This window comes from Bos grunniens, chromosome 17 (genome assembly GCF_055505025.1).
Source record: "Bos grunniens cultivar Pamir isolate PY7600 chromosome 17, Bosgru_T2T1.0, whole genome shotgun sequence".
Lineage (NCBI taxonomy): Eukaryota > Metazoa > Chordata > Mammalia > Artiodactyla > Bovidae > Bos > Bos grunniens.
In genome coordinates, this window is record NC_141181.1 from 67371179 (window position 1) to 67382719 (window position 11541).

Consider the following 11541-nt stretch of genomic DNA (forward strand, 5'->3'; position numbering starts at 1 on the left):
ATGTGGATCCAAGCGGCTGACGGGAGGCGGAGAGGGGGTCAGCGCTAAGTCAGAAGGCCGTGGACCTGGGGCTGGCTGCAACGTCATAGACCCACTGTGAGCCAGGCAAAGGCCCACTGCGGTCAGTGTGACCCGTGACACGCTGGGAAACATTGGCCTAAGAAGGGGCGTGAATGCAAGTGGAGAAACCCGCGGGTCTTGGCGTCGGCCTGGCACAGTGTGGGTGTGGATCTGGGCCCCGCCTCTGTATGACTTTGGGTCAGAGTGAGTGCTTCGATAAATAGCACTGCATTTATTGTCGTTATTAATACTGGACTACGAACACGGCTGTTGACAGTATTTTTCTGCCAGACTATCCACTTCAAGATAAGTAGACTTTTCCAGTTTCTGCCAATGCTGAGCAGCCCAAATTCCATCATCCTAGAAGAGGAGACCAGATAAGAGAAATTACCTTTTTCCTATTCTATCCATTAGGGTTAAGACCGACTGAGAGAGAAGTCAAATAACAGTGGCTTCAACAAGATAGGCTGTTTCTCGCTGATATAACAGAAGTCCAGAGGGAGACTCCCTGTATGGAACTTTGTCTTCACAGTCCAATACGGCTGCATGAGCGTCAGCCATCATGTCCACCTTCCAGCCAGCAGGAAATTGGCACAGAAGAGGAAAAGGCAACAGGGTGCCCACCCACGATGTTTTAAAGAGGTTTCCCTGAAACTCTTTCCACATCACTCTGTTTGCCTCTCGTTGACCAAAATGTAGTCACAAGGGAGGTTGAGAAATACAGTCTTTATTTTGGGAGGCCACGTACCCAGCCAAAAATTGCAAGTTCCATCAGTAAGAGGGAACAAACACATTCAGTGTAGGTGACTCATAGGCGATGCTGCCCTTATTATTTGTGGGGGTGGGGGTTCAGGTGGTCTCTCAAGGCAGCCTGGAACCCACCTACGGGAGGATTATCTTTGGAGGCTTCCAGACCTGGTAAGAAGGAGCAAATATATTCAGGTGACATTTTGCAACATCCCAGGCACCCTGCCTTCCCTCCATCCTCATGTTGTGAAGCAGAAGACGAGAAAGTCCAGGGTTGGAGGGGGACAGCCTCCCCAAGGTCACCCAGCTGGCCAGGGACAGGGCTGGTTCTGGATTCTTGGAGGCCAACCTCCGATCAGTTTCCAATAAAGCTCACCCCGAGCTGTTGGGAATATGTTCATTTCCCGTCTTAACTCTGAGAGGCAGACATGGAAGGAGAGAGACACACACACATACATACATACATAGAGATGGATACCTACGTCTCTCTGTCTCCATGTCCGTCTCTCTCCTTTCCTTTTGCATTTTTGAAAAACAATTCAGAACTTCAGTTTATCAAAGTCACCCTTCCTGAATAAGAGGCTCCCAATGAGCCCAGGGGGCTCCCCAAATAGGACCCCCCAGCCCATGGTGTGTTTTTAGATCCCCACTGGGGGAGCAAGGCCTGGCCTCTTCTGGGAAGAGCTGGAGCTGGCTGTCTCTGGGTTTTGGGGAGTGTGTCTGTACTGGCCCCGAGCATCTGGTGCCATCAACGGCGGCGGAGGCAGACGTGTTGAGGACGCCAGCCTGGGGAGAGGGGCAAGTGGGCCAGGCAGACAGACGTCACTGAACCTTGGCCATGACCCGGCAGGCATGCCCTGACAGTGTCCCAGCTCCCTGCTGGGGACTGGGATTTAGGGGCTACCCTGCTCAAGCCACAGCCTCCCAGACAGAAAAGGGCAGGATTCAAATCGGGTGGCTTCGTCGTCCCAGCCCTTAAGACAGTCCTCACGGCCCCACGCCCGCCTCACCCCAGGTGCTGGGTCCTCAAATCCACAGTGACCTGAGGGCCCAGCCAAGGACCAGGTGGTCCAGACACAAGTAGTAGCAAAGGGGGAGTTTTTGCAGGTGACTCCACACGTACACACATAGAGGCATGCGTGTGGACGCACAAGAGCACATACGTGTGAGTGTACACACAGGCACACGTGTGGACACGTGCAAGCACAGACACGCACAAATGAAGACATGTGGACACAATGAACCACGCACACACAGACATGCACGCTTACACACATGCACGCACGCTCACACACACACATGTGCACATGGCCCGTGTTCCAAGCTCTTTGGGAATATTTTGGAGTCATCCAGTTTAGCCTCCTGCTTACAGAACCTTCTGCCAAGTCCAGCCTATGAGCTTGAATGCCCCCGGGGGCGGGGCGCTCATTACATTCCTGGGCACTCACCCCAGTGCCAGGCCACTCAGGACATCAGAAGAAGCCTCACTTGCCAGCCACGTGACTTGAAGACATGCCCCCTGCCCCCCACCACACACACACACCTTTTACTGCTCTGCGCCTCGGTCAGCAACCACGAATGGAGTCAATGTACCCAGCGCCAACCTGGTCTCTGCTGCCATGAGGCTTATATGCCATGGGGCATGTACAGCTCTTCTCTGAGGAGACAAGAATGTGAGAGTAATCATTCTTCATTGCTGCCTCCTCCAAAGCCAGTGGGCCCTTCCCCATTTGAAGCAGGGTGTCCCCACTGTGGAGAGGGGAGAATCAGAGGACCCGGGGCCTCTCTGCAAATAGGAGGGGTTGTGCTGTGTCCTGGGATCCACCCTGATTCCACCCAGGAGTGTCTCCAGCCCTCACAAGGCTCCCACGGGTGAATGGCTGCTGGCCAGGGCTCCCTGGAGATGGGTGGTCGTTGGGGTCTCACCACGATGAGCCAGCTGCCAGCTTTCGTGAGCAAGGCTGCTCAGGAACATGGCAGAAGAAGATACTCTGGGCAGGAATGCAAGCATTGCATTGGCTGCTGTGTTATGGCCAGCAAGCCTCTCTTCTGCCCTGAGCCTATTTCCCCAATTCTTACCAATGGAGTGGAGCACACACACCTACCCCAGTACCCTGTGGTGATGGTCCAACCCACAAGTAGGTGCCTATCCCCAAAACAATAGGTACTCACCTGTATGACTGTGCGTTTCCACCAAACTATTCTATAGAGAGAAAAGTGGACGCCCAGAGAGGGCAAGTCATCGGTGCACGGCCACACAGCGTGCGTGACCCTGCCACCCATCTCAACCCCTACTTGATGAAAGGAAAGCAGCTGCCCCATGGGCACGGAGACCGCCCCCAGCACAGGAACCCCACACGTCTGTCCTTCAACAACATACACCAAATCCACTGGGCATCGAAGTAACTCCTCCTTTTGCAAATGATCCGCAACAGAAAACTCCTCCAGAGACAAGGGAAAATATTTCCCCTAAACCTATTTACTTTTCAAATTTCAGTTGCCATAACAACTCGGCACAACTATTTATGTGAAATCTTCGCCTTCCAAGTCTTGTCGAGCACCACGCTCTGCAGAGAGTTCAACTCGGCCCTTTCAATAACAACACATTTTTTCAATCAATGTGGGTCTTGGTTTTTTTTTTTTTTTTTCTATAAACACACATAAAGTATGTTGTGCAAAACTTTTGAAAGCTAATAGGGAAACGCTGAGTTTTACAGACCTATTCTTCTCTGATTGCCCCCAGTAGATCTTTCTGAAGTATGACAGTGACAGAAACGACAAGCCAGCTTGGGTTTGGGGTTTTTTTTTTTTCCCAAATGTCTCTGAATTGTTTCCACTCCTGATGTCTGCGGAGCGCCTAGAGGCAGAGGGGGTTCTAGTGAAGGGCCCTGAACAACCGGCTCCAGCTCAGGCCCTGCCCCCAAACAGGCTGCGCATCCTTGGAAAACTCAGTGCAAGTCTCTGGGGACTTGGTCCAGGGGCACACTTGGTCCAGCTGGGCCCCCGCCCAAACTGAGGGATGGAGGATCAGGACAGGCATCGTGTGTCTGAGGCATCCTGCAAATATCCTGGGATCATGACGGCCATGGGCTTTCATTTTCTGAAACAACCCCAGCTTCAGATTCTCTGTTCCAGGGCCCATGCGAGCCTTCGTACAAGCTGTTCCCTTTGCCTGGAATTTCCCCTTTGTCGACCTGTCAAGTTGACGTGAAGGGGCCTGTGCTCGATGTGAAGCTCTGCTGTTGCCGTCTTCAAGTTCATACGTAATTTTGAACAGGAGGCCTGGCGTTTTCATTTTGCAACTGGATCCTTGGATTCCATAGCGGATTCCTTGGAATTCCGTTCCAGCCGGTCTCTATTCTATCTAGCACATGGTGTGTATCAAACCGTTGAATCCCCAGACAACCCTTTAAACACACGGTGGTGATATGTTTTACACATAAGGAAACTGAGTCCCGAGAGATCAGAGGTCGAGGAGCATCATCATTCCCACCCACCACCACCCCCCCATCCCAATAGGAGCTGTTATGCGTTAGGCACCATTCCAAACACTGTTTTGGGTCACCTCATCCAACCCTGTGAGAAGGGAACTACTATGATTCTCTTTTTCCAGAGGCACAGAGAAGTTAGGTAACTTACTCAAGATCACACAGCAAGCAAGTAGAAAAGCCATGCTTTCCTATGAGGCCCTCTGGATCTCTCCCCTACATGCCAGCAACAACTTTCTCAACAGGTCCTGACCTCTGAGCTAACCCCTCCCAGCCCATCCTCAGCACAGTAACCAGAGCCATGCATTTCCCAAACCTTTCGTTATGCCACTTTCTAGTGACAAATCCTCCCATGGCCCTCAGGAACCTCAAGAAACATCTAACCTCCTTCATCTGACCATTGAGACCCTCTGTGATATGACCGCTGCTGATTTCCACGGCTTCAGTGTCCCCTGGCTCTCCGTGCTCCCACCTTCTAGATTATCTGCCGTTAGATCTTTGCACACATCAGGCCGCTTCTTGATTTATCAAGTTAGGGACCACTGGTTCCCGACACAGAGCCTTGGCACACAGGTATTCTAGAAAACTTTGCTGAACTGAACCAACATGTCCTGGTGGAATCCATCAGGATGGATGGATGAGTGGTGGCTGGCTGGATGGAGGGATGGGACGGTGGATGGGTAGGTGAATGGAAGGATGGATAGGAGAGTGGATCGGTGGATTGGGTGGTAGACGGGTGGGTGGGTGGATGGATGCATAGAATGGTGAATAGATGGGTAGATGAATATACAGATGGATGAAAGAAAACCCCAGAAACCATCCCATAACCATTAATACTTGGATGGTGAGGTACTCGAAATTCTGAGTATGGAGTAGACCAGCAATAAATGTTGATTGAACGGATGGTTAAATGAATGTCAGAGGGCAACTGGTGATTAACCCTCCATAAGCACCTGTTTTTCCTCTTGTTTATTCCTCTCTCTCCCATCTCCACCCTCATTCTCCCAGCTTTCCATTTCTTCCTTCAGTTGTTACATGACTCACAGTGGCCAAGCTCCCCAGGTTCATGCCTGCACATTAATTATTGAGTCATATAATCCAAATTTATCTAATGAATTAATAATAGACCATAGGGGTATTTTAATAATGAAATATTTGGAGCTGTGTTTTGATAATTGCAGCAGGCTTTCATAATTACAGCACGGCTGTGGAACTAAAATCAAAATCAATTAGGTGGTATGCAATGACACCCCAGGAGCACCCCTCAAAGCTTCAGTAGATAGACCCACCAGGATGAGGAAGAACCACTTATCTCTGGAACCAGATGAGGCCTGGGGAGTCAAGGCCTTTGCTGGATGCTTGAGCTGGGGAGGGATTCCAGGAAGGACAAGGAAAGGAACATCACTGAAATACATCAGATGTTTGAGTCACAAAGTGCTTTAAAGGTCAGCTGAACACGCGTCTGCTCTTATAGAGGAAGAGATCGAGGTTCAGAGAGGCACCCTGACTCACCACGGCATCCTTAACATAGAGAGCCTGGACTGTGTCTCTGGATTCCTAGTCCAGTGTTCTCTTGGCCCTGGAACACACACTCTCCTCCTTCGGCCACAATACAGCTCTCAATGGCTTGGCTATGACTCCTGCCTCAACCCCTGAGACTCCCTGTCTGTACAACCAAACCACGTGATGCTCATGAACTTTGACTTCTGCACACCTCTCTGCTTTGCCCTGTGCTGTGCCCTCTGCTCAGGGTGCCTTCCCTTCCCCACACTCAATCTTAAAATCCTCCCAGCAGGGGTGACCTCCTTTCCTCCTGCCCTCAAGGGCTCCCACTACATGGTGATTGCTACTCTGTCTCCTCCAAAAAGATTGGAGCTCCTTTAAGCCAAGGGCAAGTTCATTGTGTCTCCCTGGGATGTTAACACGGGGTGCTAACAAAGAGTAAATGCATAATATAGGTTTATTCAAGGCCAGATGGTGGACCGGGAGGGAGGAACAAGAGCAAAGAAGGGAAGTAAACAAAAAAGTTGGTTCTGGAGTTATTTCCAGAGTGCATTTAGCCAAGGCCTCTGAAAGGACATTTGGGTTTAAAAATACTTGTTTAGGGACATCTCTTGGATATTTAAGCTGCAACAAAATTAGACACAGGAAAGCAAGAGACATCTTCTCAAGAGGACAAAGAATGCTAATGCTGGCAGATTGGTATTCTAAACCACCATCCTCCCCCTCAATCCACCCCACACAGTCAAGAAACCTGGGCAATTGACCCTGAGGTCCCTCTCTAAGACGTGTCCTCAAGAAGCTACTTGAACTTCTGCAGACACTGCCCAAAGCGGGTCCCCTGTGCAGAGCTGACAAGCGGCAGCTGGGGCTGCAACGGGTGCGATTAAGATCCGTTTCTTAAGGCCGTGGCGATCCCACTGCCAGTAACCATGGAGCCAAGTGTGAACGGCAGAAGCCAGCCAGGTTTGGCCACCTTTATCATCTGTGAAACAATGGTCAGGTTTCTGGGGGTGGGAAGGAGGCTAACGTGCAGGAGTTTGGTAACCTCAAAGTATCACCACCTCCCACCTCCTTCCCCCACTCCCCACTTCCAAACAGGATCTATTGATTCAAGCTCTGAGCTTTATTTTGAGAGGCACCAAATGGCACCCCACTTCAGTACTGTTGCCCAGAAAATCCCATGGATGGAGGAGCCTGGTAGGCTGCAGTCCATGGGGTCGCTAAGAGTCAGACACGACTGAACAACTTCACTTTCACTTTCCACTTTCATGCATTGGAGAAGGAAATGGCAACCCACTCCAGTATTCTTGCCTGGGGAATCCCATGGACAGAAAAGCCTGGTAGGCTGCAGTCCATGGGGTCCCACAGAGTCGGACACAACTGAAGCGACTTAGCAGCAGTAGCAGCATAGCACTGCAGTTAAAAACACAGACGCCAGAGCCTGACTTTAAGGGTTCAAACTCCAGCACGGCCACTTAGGAGCTGTGTGACCTTGGGTGAGTCTCTTAGCCTCTCTATAACTCAGGGTCACTTGTGGGGAGTAATGAGCTGATTTTCCTAAATGCTGGATTAGGGGATGTCTCTGTTCTTACCTCCTCTGTTAAGAGGACCTTGATGTGCAATGCCCTTCCCTGACTCTCAGCGTGGACTGGAAAGTACTAGCCCCGCCCACCAGTGCCAGGACTTAAGCCCATCCCCCATAACCAGCCAATCAGCAAAGGCCATTCCTCTGTACTACAGAGATTGGTCAGGATCAAACCCTTACCGTCAGTTCAGTTCAGTCCAGTCCAGCCCATTCACTCAGTCATGTCCGACTCTTTGCAACACCATGGACTGCAGCACGCCAGGCTTCCCTGTCCATCACCAACTGCCAGAGCTTGCTCAACCTCATGTCCATCAAGTCAGTGATGCCATCCAACCATCTCATCCTCTGTCGTCCCCTTCTCCTCCCACCTTCAATCTTTCCCAGCATCAGATTCTTTTCCAATGAGTCAGTTCTTCCCATCAGGTGGCCAAAGTATTGGAGTTTCAGCTTCAGCATCAGTCCTTCCAATGAATATTCAGGATGGATTTCCTTTAGGATGGACTGGTTGGATTTCCTTGCAGTCCAAGAGACTCTCAAGAGTCTTCTCCAACACCACAGTTCAAAAGCATCAATTCTTTAGCACCCAGCTTTCTTTATAGTCCAACTCTCACATCCATGCATGACTACTGGAAAAACCATAGCTTTGACTAGATGGACGTTTGTTGGCAAAACAATGTCTCTGCTTTTTAATATGCTGTCTAGATTGGTCATAACTATTCTTTCAAGGAGCAAATATCTTTTAATTTCATGGCTGCAATCACTATCTGCAGTGATGTTGGAGCCCCCCCAAAATAAAGTCACTCACTATTTCCATTGTTTCCCCTTCTATTTGCCATGACATGATGGGACCGGATGCCATGATTTTAGTTTTCTGAATGTTGAATTTTAGGCCAACTTTTCCACTCTCCTCTTTCACTTTCATCAAGAGGCTCTTTAGCTCTATTTTCTTTCTGCCATAAGGGTGGTGTCATCTGCATATCTGAGGTTATTGATATTTCTCCCAGCTATCTTGATTCCAGATTGTGCTTCATCCAGCCCTGCATTTCGCATGATGTACTTTGCATATAACTTAAATAAGCAAGGTGACAATATATAGCCTTGAAGTACTCATTTTCCTATTTGGAACCAGTCGGTTGCTCCATGTCCAGTTCTAACTGTTGCTTCTTGACCTGCATACAGATTTCTCAGTAGGCAGGTCAGGTGGTCTGGTATTCCCATCTCTTGGAAGAATTTTCCAGTTTGTTGTGATCCACACAGTCAAAGGCTTTGGCATAGGCAATAAAGCAGAAGTACATGTTTTTCACTGATTTGATGGATGTGAGTCTGAGTGAACTCCGGGAGTTGGTGATGGTCAGGGAGGCCTGGCGTGCTGCAATTCATGGGGTCGCAAAGAGTCGGACATGACTGAGCAACTGAACTGAACTGAGATGTTTTTCTGGAACTTTCTTGCTTTTTTGATTATCCAACGGATGTTGGCAATTTGATCTCTGGTTCCTCTGCCTTTTCTAAATCCAGCTTGAACGTCTGGAAGTTCACGGTCCACGTACTGTTGAAGCCTGGCTTGGAGAATTTTGAGCATTATTTTGCTAGCGTGTGAGATGAGTACAATTGTGTGGTAGTTTGAACATTCTTTGGCATTGCCTTTCTTTGGGATTGGATTGAAAACTGACCATTTCCAGTCCTGTGGCCACTGCTGAGTTTTCCAAATGTGCTGGCATATTGAGTGCAGCACTTTCACAGCATCATCGTTTAGGATTTGAAATAGCTCAACTGGAATTCCATCACCTCCACTAGCTTTGTTCGTAGTGATGCATCCTAAGGCCCACTTGACTTCGCATTCCAGGATTGTCTAACTCAATGAAACTATGAGCCATGCCGTGTAGGACCACCCAAGACGGAAGGGTCATTGTGGAGAGTTCTGACAAAACATGGTCCACTGGAGAAGGGAATGGCAAGCCACTTCAGTATTCTTGCCTTGAGAACCCCATGAACAGTATGAAAAACCCTTTTGAAGCCCACCAATCAGAGCTAAGGAGGCTCTTCATCAGGGATTATCAGCTAGTATGGCTGTCACATAATTGTGACAAATGTTGGCTCTCCAAGTTTCGTCTGTCTAGAGGCTGAGAGAGACAAGGCAACTAAGAGCTTTGGGATCCTTGGGCGGAGAACGTCTGTGCCCTTTTCCCCTCTGCTCCCCAGCAGAGCTGGGTAGGCAGCCTTCTCTCCTGGTGCTCAAGGCTCCTGCTATCTCCTATGGTAAAATGAAATAAAACTGGTCATTCTGAGTGTGGGCCTTGGGCCTGGTAGGCCTGATTCAAACCTCGATCCTGGGACATCGCTGATAGTCCAATTGTTAAGACTTTGCCTTCCAATGCAGGGGGTGTGGGTTCAATCCCTAGTCGGGGAACTAAGATCTCACACGTCTCGCAGCCAAAAAACTAAAACATAAAACAGAAACAGGATGGTATCAAATTCAACAAAGACTTTAAAAATGGTCCACATCAAAAAAAAAAAAAAAATCTTAAAAAACTAGAACAATCCCAAGCCTCCCTTCTTACATGTGGGACCCTCATCTCTCACCGGTCAGTTTCTTCACCTGGAAAGTGGAGATGACAAAGGACGCTGACTCTGGGGAGGCTCTGAGACTCAGTGCAGTAAGGTGTGCCGAGCACCTGGCACCAAAGAGGGGCTCGGGCAGAGGTGCAGGTCATTGGTAACATGCCCTTCCTGCCTTCTCATGCAACCGGTTCTTAACACATCTGTCCGCTGCCACAGTGGGCCCCTAAGGCAGGGCCAGTGCGGATGCTCCCTGTGCCTTCAGCATCCTGAGTGAGGCCAGGTGTGGGCGGGGGAGGAGCAGGGGGATGAAGGAAGGGACAGAGGAAGGGAGGGAGGAAGCTCAGGGGTCTTTCTGACACTGAAAGCCCAGCTGCTCCAGAATCAAAGCATATTTAGATCAGGAAACAGAAGACCAATCTTAAGCCCTTCACTCTGCAGAGACAGAGCTCAGAGGGAGGCTCTGACTTCCCCAGGGTCACACAGCAGAGCCTGGCTAAACAGCCCCCTCCAGTAGTGCCTCCCCAGACCCTGCAGCCAGCCTCTGGCTCCCCGGCAGCCCAACCCGCTCAGGCTAATCCCAACGTGCAGCACCTTTTCCTGTCTGGAGGGAGAGACACCACCCCCAAGCCAGGTGTCCCCCTCAGGTGTCTCCTTCCCCAGAAGGGCTGGGCCCCAGAAAACACCCTGGGGCCTCCAGGCCAGAAGGAGCAAGGTGAGTCAGAGCCAGGTGAGGGGAAAGTGCAGCGAGAAAGAGCCTGGGGGTGTAGGGAGGGAGAGAGTGCTTTGTAAGTGAGTCAGGCAGGCAAGCTTCTCTCCAAATAATAGCAAGAATCTCTTGGCCTGAACTCAAGTCTGCAGAGCACAAATGTTGGTTTCCTGTCACTGAACTTGCGGGACCAAAGCCACCCGAGCTCGGTTCTGATCACACCTGCCGTGTGACTCCTGTCATGGGGTGACCTCCGGCTTCTCTTCTTTTCTGGCGGCCTCACGGGGTGGTGGGGTGTGGGGGTGGGGCTTGGGGTGTGGGGGGTGGGGCAGGAGGTCTCTGTCTCGTTGGGGGTGGGGTGGGTCATGGGTCACCAGTTCTTCCCAATGAATTGCTTATATTTGAGGTTCTGACCTGTGAAGTGATCGTCCCTCCTCACGCCCCAGAAGCATCATTCCCTCCTCCAGGTAACAAATGCAGGATGCTTCCCCCGCCATGATGCCCTGATTAGGGGGTGAGGGAGGGCTTTACAGGAACCCTAGAAGCAAAGCTCTGGGTCTTGTTTCAAAGGAGCATGTCTCTCCTGCCCGTCCAGGGTGGGCTGCCCCAAAAGCACACCTCTGCTGACAAGCATGGTGGTGCAAAGGATATAAGAGGGTTTGGGGGAGAAGCAAGGAAGAAGTTAGAAGAAGCGACTGGGGCTCCAGCCCCCTGGGGACCTCTGGGAGACCTTGAACCACGCCTAGGAGTGTCTCACCCAAGGGAGGGGGGAGCTGGGGTACTGGTCCTCCATCTCCCGTAGGGTCTGCCATTGGCCGAGGGGTACTCCCCTGGTGTGTTAACCTCTGTCCCCATGAGACCGGCCTGGGACCTGGGCCTCTTTGCTGCAGGGC

At 50.6% G+C, this 11541-nt stretch overlaps 1 long non-coding RNA gene across 2 annotated transcripts; it reads right to left on the reverse strand.

The window, feature by feature from the left end:
• Positions 1-265: 265 nt before the first annotated feature.
• Positions 266-4136, reverse strand: LOC147355700 (uncharacterized). 2 transcript variants are annotated; one of them, XR_015144054.1, is made up of 3 exons: positions 2980-3264; positions 2351-2464; positions 266-420 (listed from the first exon to the last, which is right to left on the reverse strand). It is a non-coding gene; the product is annotated as an uncharacterized LOC147355700 (long non-coding RNA). The 2 variants fall into 2 exon arrangements; XR_015144053.1 differs by lacking the exon at positions 266-420 and adding an exon at positions 772-975 and having other exon boundaries at positions 2980-4136.
• Positions 4137-11541: the final 7405 nt, after the last annotated feature.